This window comes from Ornithodoros turicata, chromosome 4, assembly GCF_037126465.1.
Source record: "Ornithodoros turicata isolate Travis chromosome 4, ASM3712646v1, whole genome shotgun sequence".
Taxonomy (NCBI): Eukaryota; Metazoa; Arthropoda; class Arachnida; order Ixodida; family Argasidae; genus Ornithodoros; species Ornithodoros turicata.
The window spans coordinates 51947359-51958962 of record NC_088204.1 but is presented as its reverse complement, the minus strand read 5'-3'; the positions used below and the strand labels follow the sequence as shown (position 1 = coordinate 51958962).

Here is an 11604-nt window from a genome sequence, read left to right as displayed (position 1 = left end):
GATGACGTTGGAATGCTACAGCCTGCAACTCAGACACCAGCATGAAGAGGTTCCCACAATAAATGTATAGGCTCCGTATCCGGCCAAACACCAGAAGCGCGTCTCTGCGTAGCATAACAACATTACCACACCTGAGGGAGCTGTAGTCAACGTAAGCTGAGCCGACTTCCCACACTGGTACGTCGGAAGAAAAATGTGCTTTTGCACACCGTGGGAGGTCCTCAGGATCTATAGGCTTTGCATGTGTAGTTGAGATGGCACCATCAAAGTCAAGGGTTGCGAAGTCAAAGCATTGCAAAAGTTGGTGTCGCTCCAAGACGGACTTGCTGATGTTCCTGAAATTCTTCGTTCTGAGAGCTATGGACTTGACATACAGGTGCTTCGCCTCGCATCTCATACACCAGAATTGTTTTAATGGACCAAGCTCATCGATCAGCCTGGGATAATGTATTAGAAAGTGTAGTTTTGGTGTCATGGCCCCAGGGTAGAGATCTACAAAAGTGGTCAGAAAAAATCTGACTTCTTCCTGCAGATATGCAAGGTGATCACGCGGAATGGCATCTACAATTCTTCTGAACTCGAGGTATATATCCCGGTGCCTGCTTCTTTCCGGGACGGTGTCCCCAAATATTAATCCAGATAACCTGAACCACGCGATGCGCTGCCTTTGTAGCCACTGCGCTTTTCAACAAAGCTCTTGCTCACTGGTTCAGGCTTGTTTTGCCTGTCGTTATACCCATATGGAAATGTTGTAACTCTTTCCAGGTTGGAAATGGCCAGTTCCTTATCCCGGAGTAAGCCGCAAATTACTTGCTGAATGACATGTACCACTGAACCTTCCAAAAGATCATGCATCACGTCGGGGGGAAGTTGCAGTGTGATATCAAAGTTTTCTATTCTAAGTAGTGGGGACGCGCCTTGCACCCCCAGTTCCCCTGAGCGAGATCGGTCAGTTACATTGGGAAGATGTATTTGGTGCAATGCTGGTGTGCGAATGGTCACGTCTCTCTCATGCGGAGCTGAGTTCATCTGTTGAAAAGAAATGCTACAAAAGCGACATGGGTAGCCGCTGCTGAAACAACAGGTTATGCCAGCTAGCTTATGCATTGAGAGGTTATCCCCGGAAAATGCAACTACCACAGCAGTAACTTTGACAAAAGCACCGTCTACCTGTACTTCAAACCCAGCGCGTTGAAGGTGAATAAGGTCATCCAAAAGAGGCTTGAACATTGTCTTCAAACCATACTTTGCAACGTGCTGATACCTTGTAACCAGTACGGTATGTATCATGTGTAGTTGTGACCGATACCGATCGTGGATGTTAAGGACAATAAAATACACAAGAAGCAGCTTATGTACGCCTCGCTTGGAACCAATGGGTTAGCTACCTCCAGTTCGTCACTAACATCAGAAGGATCAGTGTAAATTGAGACCCATGCCGAAGCACGTCAGACAGATCTTTGTAGATCTTTCCACCTGTAAATTTCCTCAGAGACGGCGACTGCTCACGTGAGGGTTGCGATTCCACATGATTACGGAATGCGTCGCACCGAACCATATTCCGCAAAACAGCCGCTATAGGAACATACTGAAACAAATCTGTACTGCTGAGCCGCTGTGGTTCTGGTTTTACGTAGGATAGGTGGTTCTTGGCGAACTGCTTGCGCTGGTATTTGCTGGTCGTTGCATCGAACACCTCAGAAAGAAAGTCACAGTTGAACAGCGGCTGTAGGTCTTCGTGGTTGGGGCATAGGCACCCACATTTTTTTGTCTCACGTGCAAAACACTTGAGAATATCCCTGAGGAAGTCTGAAAATGTTTTCTGTTGTTAAGTGCGGCAACTTGTGTACTTCTGCGGCGCGGAAGAAAAACATGCGCAATTTTGCCTGCATCTGCTGAATAAATGACGAGACACACCATTCACCTCCTTCCTGTCCATTAGAAGCATCTACGTTTATGGGGGCAGCATTCCTCGTATCATTGGCACTTACATCTTCGTCGAGATCGTTTTCCGTTTCATGACTGTTCCCCACGTTTGCAGTGCCCAGTGTGGCGGCATCCTCCACGAGCATATCGTAGGTTTCGACGTCCATCATCTCTTTATGAGACCGGTAAACATGTCTTCTGTATGATTCGTATAGCTTAAAAGTTCTCGCACATCCTTAGACACCACACATTATCGTGTAACTGAACTCATGGCAGTGATCTCTAAAGCGCGACAACAACCTGGAAAACCTGGCAGACGAATATGGGTACAGCGCGGACAATAGTGCGTGGTCCTGTAGTGTTTGCACAAAGCACTCAGAAGTCACACGACTACAGAAAGCGCATTTTGGAACGTACTTATCCTTCTAGATCAAAAACCACGCGCCGAATCATGCAGCTCCCAACAATACGATTCCAGAGATCATCGGTTCCTTCTTCTTCCTTCTGCTCGACAACAGCGTCTCGCCAGCAAAACTTTCGCTGTACGTTAGTATGAGGCATCTTTATCAGCAATATCATGATGTGAACATCAATATCAACACCAACAATATTACTAGGAAGCCAGAACGCAATTTTTCTGCAACAAAGATACACGCCGCAACATGATCAATCGCGATGGTCAGTAGCGCCGTCACTCGGCCTGCTATTTTAGATTTGATGTGCCGTGTCATGCATTGCGGCGCAAGCGGGCTATTACAAGGTATATCTAAACAGGTAGCGTAACTCCGATAGGCCCCTGTGTCTTCAGTTGGACGCCATTTAAAGACCGCCAGCGCCATCCATCCATTGCGCGTACTACTACGTGTGTAAATAAATGACGTAGGAGAGACGTCACTTGTGACGACACCATTACGTAAGCAGGTCGCGTGCCCCGCGCACCCGCACGCGCTTTGCTTAATTACTTTGCTTCGCACGTTGTTCGGAAACCACGAAGCTTTTTACGAACGCAACGACACAGGAACCAAGACATTGCAAAGGAGGGACAAAAAACAGGAAATTCAGGTAGGAGTGTAGTAGCTGCTATAATAAGATATAGCAATTACAACAAGATGCCCAGTTGTTAACTGCTCATTTCGAACATGAAACAGCATGTGATGACCAAATGGAAATGTTGAGTGAAAGCTTCTGCAAGGCTATAATTGTGGAGCAATCTGTTTACAGTTGCTTCCACGAATACAATACATTGTACAATACATAACAGCTAGCGCACGTCTATGCATATTGATCACAACTCACTAGATATGTCCACGCTTGAATTTTAAGACTGGTTTCATGGGAATGCTCTCATGAAGTTTAGAGAAACCGGTCTGTATACATCACACATGCAAGTGAAAGTAGCAACTGATTTATAACATGGCTTTCACAAAACTTGTGTAAGCTATCACCTGCAGCATTTCTAATGGAATGCAAATCACCAGCACACATTGTAATACACAACTAGAAGAGGACTTCAACCTGTACATGATGTGCTTGAGAAGACACAGAATCTCAGAATCAGAAGACACAGAGAAGACTGCAGTATCTGCACATGGTTTTGACTGAGCATGTATAACATATGTATCATTTAAAGTGAAATGAACATGCAACACTCTATACTAAAACCAGTGCAGAGCAAGACCTCATTTGCAGAATAAAAAAGCCATGCTACTGACATGATTGTGAAAATTTTTTCCTACCCAATTTTCACTGCAATCAATTGCAGGTACTTGGCGCTATGCAGGCGATGCTACTGCATAGCGAGTGACACAGATTTTGGATGAGTCAACTTCTAACCCTACATTCGTATAAGATTTACAAGGACACATTTCCAGTGCAATGACACAATCACCAGTCAAGGAGGTAGTTTTAAAACTGCCACCGAGGAACATATACTGACTATGCGGTAACACTGCATTTACAAAAGGAGTAGTCAAACGGACTGTTATAAAAGACCATACTGATCACGTCTTGAGTGCAACTACAAATGAGCAAATCAAGCAGGTATCTACAAGTTGCTATGCAAAAACGAAAAAGCGCTGCCTTATGTCTTCAGTGCAACTAAAAAGAACACGCCATGAGAATATTTACAATATGTGACACAAACTACGACTTCAACCTTTCAATATGCCGTAGAGACTTCAAACGTGGTACACTGTCCTTTAACTCTGCATTCTTCTGTCTTGCAAACCAAAACAAACGGACCCTAAGGAAACTCTGGAATAGTTCTTTGTACACTGATGTACAACACAATGTCAATGTCTTTGGTACAAGGATGTCGAGGATTTCTGATAGTCTGGTACTGACTGCTTGTACAGTGAGGAATTTACCAACATTGTCCTTAAAGATTCTCTCACATGAGCCCACAAAGTCTGCAAACGCAAGAACAGGCACAGACAGTTTGCCGAAGTTTGTATTGTCCGGGTTCTTGACACTGAAGCAGAGAAGCGCATGGCTACTGTCCTGAAAAACTGCATTTTCTTGCAGTAGGTCACATCGCTTTTCTGAGGAACAAGCATGTGTCTGGAGGAATTTCATCGCAAGCCACCCAGCAAAGTAAGTTGTGCAGCTGGACCCAAATGGTGATGGAGACTCGCTAGGTGCCATTATGATGTCATCAGTGATGTGTGTGGAAGCAGAAGCACCGAGGTTTCCCAGGAACCTGCTGCCAATAGAGAGTGTTGCAAGGAAAGCATCTGCATCGTCGGCGCAGTTGGATCCGCGGGTGGTCTTAAACAGCTGACCGATCAATAAGTGCTCCACTGCTGCCTGGGACTGGTGATAAGTGGAGTCCACGTTGCTGCCACACTTTGTGCGGATAATTGAAAAGGTGTTCTCTAGGGCGTCTTGATTGAGCCTTCGGGTGAGCACATACTCAACACTTTCATTACACAGATCTTGACACAGCTGAAGCACGGAGGTGATCGTCAAGCAAAACCCCTGGATACATGGTGGCTGCCTCTTGAAACCAAGCACAGTGATTCCCTTGAACTCAGAGAGGCATTCTTGAAGGAACTCTGTATGTATGGACCCCTTTTGCATGGCTGAGGCATACTTTGTTTTACCATGTAAATGGCTGCTGTTTAGTGCGTCAAAGAGATGATCGACACACTCTACAAAGCGGGCTGTGTGAATGGCCTCCGGTGGCACCTGCTGGAACGTAGCAAGCGTGAAGAGGGAAGCTGCTACATGATTGCTGAAGATGTGTGCTGCCAACTTGACTTTCATTTTAGAGACAAATGACAAATTGAAATGTCCTTCTGTGAATCGTGGCATAGACCGTATTTCAAGTTTCTTGTCAATGTCAAAGGCATCTTTAATATGCTGTCCCCTCACTATGTGAGCCCCAACCTGAAAGTCGTATTTTAACAGCATATTGCGGAGACACTTTAGCAGGTGAGGGGGATCAAACATAAAGTACAGCTTCTTGCCACCAATGCACACATATGGCTCAGATGGAGTCACCAGCTTTGTAAACAGTGACATATTTTGACTTCCCTGGTCACATATGACAGCTCTTGGCTGGAGGCCTGCCTCCACAAGGCGGTCATAGCACTCAAATAGTTTTTCCTGTAAATCTGCTGCAGATGTGGCCTGATATGCAAAGAAGTACCCCAGGACCTGCTTCCATGGCGTGCATATTCCTCTCGCCATGAAGACGAGTGCTTTGTTGGCCAGCTCCGTCCGCACAGTGTTCCCACAGGTCCCAAAACCTTCGAAGCAGTCCAGTGCAGGGTTGTACAGCAGCTCCCTCTTAATGTGCATCTCATCAAACATAATGGTGCATAGCTTGTCCAATTCTGTGAAACTGGATGCCTTTCGTTTCACTGCAGCGAACACGTCACTGGAAAAGCCGGGGCGTAGTGGGATTCGTTTCATCCACAACTGCAGCGACCTGATGGCAAGTGGAACAGCTTACGACAGAACCTGTAGCCACGAGGACTATCAAAGTACAGGTTCAGCGCGAATGTTTTGTTGGGTGCTGACCAGCGTCGTCCACCTCTCCTTCCATGGTTCATCGTAATCTGTGCTTCGATGAATGCAGCCACTGTTCCTGAAACGTGCTGCCTCACGCCTTCCATTATCTCCTGGACTGCTTTCGATTGCTGGCGTCTCTTAAGGTCTCTCTGCAGCTTCCTGTTGTGGACCTGAAGTCTGTGCACCTTCTTCCGCAGCTCGTCCAATTTCGTCCTCCTGCTCTGGGATGCTATGCGCTCACTGTCTGGTACCACATGCTCCTGAACTGGGCACTGCTGAGCTGTGTGTAGGAAGGATCAGAAATGAAGGTCATTCCTTGCAGTTATCAGAATAACTAGTCAGGTTCTATGGCATACGTACATGCTGTGGTGACTTCGACTGGTGCTGCAAAGAAAGCTGCAAGACGTCGCTTGCTGTCAGGAGCATACCAGTCTGTGTTGGCAAGGGTGGTGCGATTGAAGCATAGCAGTGGTCGTGGAGACTGGACTCGTGCTGCTCAGCACTCACCGGCGGACAGGGTTGCAGGGCTTCAGTCCCACTTCCTGTTGTGCAAAAGATGACAGATCGTTAGCTGCTGCCCTGACTTAGCACTTGAAACCTTCACGACCTGAGTGCAACTGTGATGTACATATCTCTGCTGTGTCGGTGCCTCCTGTACCAGCTGCTTCCACAGCCTCTGCAGTTTCTGTGCTGAGGGTCCTGCTCGGTCCTGCAGAAGGCCAGCAATGAATACATGGAATAATCACAGCGGCCACTCAAGCAACACGCTGTCAGAGTATAAAAGCAGTCACTCACTGTGTTCCCCCTGACCACAGCTTACCAGCTTCTGGAAAAGTACGCCTCAGTGTTGGAAATGCATTCCATCTCAACCTTCCTGTGCGCAAAAATGCACTTGGAGGGAAGTGCTGTGAACACAGGACGCGAGAGTAGAGTGTAGAGGGGAAGAGTCCTGGAGTTCCACGCCGCAAAAAGCGAGCCATGCTCTACATCTGCAAAACAGTGTTTGTGTCAAATAGATAGACTATTGCATTTTAGATGTCACAGAACAGAAAGCCTATGCAACAGGAAGGCAGGAGGAGGCGAAATATTGTGCCATGCTATTGTCAAGTATACCAACACCAGGTGCAAACATGCAAGCGAAAGCAAGCAAGCCCAACATCATGCTAGTAGCCCGTGCTGCGCAATGCTCGCACGCACTGGTCATATCCACTTTGGTGTAAGCAGCAAGGCACATGCTTAAACTTCAACATGTTTACCAGTTTCCTTAATGTGGGAGCTCAGGTCCCCAGACAGATGTTCCCGTAGCTTGAGCACTAGAAATCAGATATTGTATGCATATGCCGTCCTTATTCAAGTGTGACGAGAGACGCGCCAGTAGACTGGTGTCGACGCACTTACAGTTCATTCAATAGCTCACCTGGCAACGTCTAGAGGGAAACGGTGGAATGATATACCGCACACGGTGTCGTCCGCATTGCACCTCTGGACTTCAAAAAACAAGTCCTGCGCGGGTACCTCGGCATGACGCAGAGTTCCCCTGGACCTGCTATAATAGGGAGCACTTTTGAGGATATTTCACACACAAGCTCAAGCGTGTTTATCTTACCTTGAGGGCTTTGGCAGCGCTTTTAGGAAAATTAAAATTCTTTCTCTCAAGCTGTTTGCTATGTATGTTCAGCGCGTCGGAAAGTTCGAGAAGAGAGACTCATAACTGCGCACATGCGCAAAATCCGCAGGATCCGGAAAACTACTCTGGCGGTTGTTGAGTTCGTATATGTGCACAAGTGAGCAACAGATAGTTTTTCCCACATTGAAATTATGAATAACTTATTAGTACACACACAAGCAATGCCCACGACGTAAAATATTTTTGTTTACAATAGTACCTCTACTACCAACACCCAGGATCGCTCGCGCCTCGTGTTGATAGCCTTGTCGATGGGTCTGGTTTGGTATTCTCGCTAGTTTACGCTACCAGTTTAGATTTACCTTGACGCAAGTGTTCAAGAACGTTGCCAACATTCTAGACGAATGATCCGCCAAAGTAGCCAACCGATTCAGCTAAATTTTGCGAAGAAGCCTCTAAAATCAGGGCTGGAAACCGTTAGTTTTTTGGAGTTCTTGTTCAATGCAACTATGATAACGGTTTGAACCCATATTAATCGCATGGCGGTGGTGAACCGGGCAAGTTGGTACGAATCCATCGTAGTAAACTAGGGGGCGCGGACAAAAGCTCACCGGATAAAAGCTCACCGGACAAACGCTCACCAGACAAAAGCTCACCGGACAAACGCTCACCCATTCAGCGTCGAAGCCGGGCAAAAGCTCACCACATCTGCAACGGCGTTTTCTCCCCGAGCGATATATATTTTGCGATTGTATTATGAATGATTAATAATATAAATTGATAAACTACTCTTCAGTTGAGGTTTTCCTGGAAAAACTGAATGAGCAAAACTGTGTATTACTTTTATTATTTTATTTTTTTATCTTTTTTTTTTTACGCTTCAGAGGCGGATGCAGCTTCCCACCGCTTCCAGGTGCCTCAGGAGATCTCCATGGTTTAAATAGTCCTGGCAAAGGTGCTTGAGCCTCGCTTGCAGGCGGACGATCTCTCGCCTCACCCTCTTCGCTGGGGGATTTCCGATAGTTGCCTGGAGCAGTGTTGTGTTGACAACAGCCTGATCGTCTTGTAGGCATTCAATTAACTTCCAAACGCTTGGGTGAGATTGTCCGACTAGCTTTGCGGAGCCGTTGTTCCAAGCTTCGCAGGCGTTGTTTGTTCGGTCTCCATCTTGAAGTGTTGCATCCAGCACGTTCCACACGTGCGGTGGAAAATGTGGACGCCTGCGACGCATTCTTGTTAGGAGGCTGCCGCTTCCCGCCGTGACTGTTCGGAAGGTCCTATTCACGTATGTGGCGTCAAAGTAGTCCAGAAGATCCACCATGTCTTCGGCTGCAATGCGACGTAAGAGCTCGAGGCCTTCTGGGACAATAGAGCAGGGCACAAAGGCCAAGGCATCCAGCATCCCACAGTGCTTCTTGAACAGCTCATCGTTCTTGTACCTCTCGATTAGGCCCAGTTCGCGGAGCTACAAAAAAAAAACGGGAAAGAGTCATTACTCTCACAACTGTGTGCACCGAAGCGAAACCATGTATATAAGCACCGGACGAGGGGATGCCGTGACACCCTGTATACTATATCGTGAACGGCAATAATAGGGACGTAATAATTACCTTCCGGTGAGTGCTTTGGCACAGGTGGAAGAAGAAACCCCTTGTGATAACTTGTTGGCCGAATACCTCTTTAAGTGCATTCATCGATGCCACCTCGTAGTCTGTGACAACAACCTCAGGGTCTGGAATAAAGCCGCAGGCCTCACATGCGTCCTGGATGGCCGTGAACAGCTCCTTGTATGTCGCAAGGCTCTTTCCTGGCAAAAGAGCATAAGCGCAGGCCACTGCGCTGTTTCCAATGGAGCATTGTATCACGTAGAGTTGCTTGAAAATGCGAGGGCAAACTGAGAAGGTTCCATCCATGTGCCATGTGCGGCTGGCGGAGAGTGCTCTCAGCTGCTCCCTGCTCGCAAACAGTACTATACGATCCTGATGGTGGTTATCGTATCGTAGGAAGGGTTCCGGTTGCGGTCCTCCTGTTGCCTTCGATACCCACTTGCCTTCGATATGGAGTTCTTCTAAACTTTGTGGCTCAGGGGGTCGCGTTTTGGATCTCTGTCTGCGTAAGTCGCGGCGGACGGTCTCGAGGTTTCCGATCCTTTCTCGCACAGTAGTGGAGGAACCTCTCAGCGCCCCTGCTAGCAACCGGCTCGGCGGTTCAGAAGATTGCCTGGCGCTTTCCTTGAGCACTGACCTCACTTTCGCCACGTCCGTCGCTCCCTGGTCTTTATCGTGGCTGTGTTCGCACACAGACCAGTATTTGGTTACCTTGAAATGGATAAATAGCTGATGAACAAGCATGTCGTAATGCACGAACGTACGTATGCTGCCATACTACAGATGAAGGTACACTTACAGCAATATCCGTAGTCAGGGTTCCTTTGCAGCTCCTGGTGCTTTGAAACATGCATTGCCAATGAACCCAATCATTCTTCGAAATCTTTCTGACGTACTCATAACCGTCCACAAGAAGTTTGGGTTTCCCCATGTTAGAAGTGACGACCTTCATAGTGAACCACATGCGTGTCTAACACGGTGCCGGAGGTTACCGCCTCCTTTTGTAGGTTTCATCATCTGTGCCTTTTTCTTGCTCCTTTTCGTCACCCTTTGTGTGCATGTGTTCTTGAGTGCCGAGTGCAATTTTCCAAGAACAATCACGGGGAGCGAAACGAAGAAGGTCCAGATTATTGTACTTTCCAAGACCTCTACGCGAGCAAACTGCGTTTTCTACACGGAGTCCAAGGTCCTTTTGAGACACCAATCCGGAATAGGGGGGGGGGGGGGTACTAAGAGTCAGAAACCAGGGAAGTAAAGGTGACTAAGGACAAAACAAGGAACGAAGAATTATTCCGCGTTCCATGACCTTTATCAGAGCACATCCCTATTTTTACGGAGTGCCCACGACCCCTGTGGGACACCGACCTACGGAGGGTTTTTCCGGGGATCAGTCGTCGAACAAGCAAGTTGTCACTTCGGACTGCTCATGATGCGAGGCACAAATAGAGACGACATAGCAAAACGTATGAGTGATAATGATGATGCATGTGTGATGGGAAATACGAGGAAAGGTCAGCCAGTGTGATACCTGCTCCTGTGGGGGACAAGTGCGTCCTGGGCGGGCCGAGGGAACAGTGTCGGCGACATTGGTCTGAAAGCGTCTGAGGAAAACCCGGGAAAAACCCGAGACGGCACAGCTGGCGAGAGGGATCGCTTCCCAGTCTCCACACGGCAAGCCAGCGCAAAGAATAACATAGGTAGGTTCTCATTTGTGTTAAATGGGCAGTTACAGGGCATAATAAAACAAGGACAAAAAGGCAAACTTACGAGCTGCATTTAAATTTTACAACTTAAAAGCTGTCGTTATAAAGGCTAATTGTTTGGTTCAAATTTTAGATGGCTAAAAAATTCCTCGTCATTGAAACATGCAGATTTTGTCTTTCAGTTCGTGCCCGCTCACTAGTCTAACACGCAAGCGACTAGCCCATAATATGTAATTCGCGTTTGGAATATGCGCTTTTCGCCGTACCATGCCGTATCATCATTCGCTGAAATACTATATTTCTGCGGACGCGCAGTAAAATTTCATTCTCATTCCGGCACTATTAATAATTCATAACACAATCAACCAATATATCGTTCAGTGAGAAAACACCGTTGCAAATGTGGTGAGCTTTTGTCCGGCTTTAACGCTGCGAGGGTGAGCGTTTGTCCGGTGAGCTTTTGTCCGGGATTCGTAAACTAGCACTGCAACGAAGACTGACAGGGGAGAAGACAAACACTGTGCTAGACTTCCAACATCAGGAAATTTATTGACACCGAAACATGTTCCTTTTATGAATACCTCCGTTGTAATCATCCACGTGTCACATTTGAGGTCTACACATCAAATCCCTTTGTCCCACTTCTCCAGGAACATTACCGTAATTGCACACGTATAAGCCGCACCGCAGATAAGACGCAGGACCCGTTTTTAGGAATTCTTTGAAA

At 47.2% G+C, this 11604-nt stretch overlaps 1 long non-coding RNA gene and 1 pseudogene across 1 annotated transcript; one reads left to right on the top strand and one right to left on the bottom strand.

Annotated features, from left to right (window-relative positions):
• Positions 1-2853: 2853 nt before the first annotated feature.
• LOC135391541 (uncharacterized) lies at positions 2854-7596 on the top strand. Its single transcript, XR_010422028.1, has 2 exons — positions 2854-2988; positions 4450-7596. It is a non-coding gene; the product is annotated as an uncharacterized LOC135391541 (long non-coding RNA).
• An 832-nt stretch (positions 7597-8428) lies between these two features.
• Positions 8429-10105, bottom strand: LOC135392432 (uncharacterized; annotated as a pseudogene).
• Between the last annotated feature and the right edge of the window lie 1499 nt (positions 10106-11604).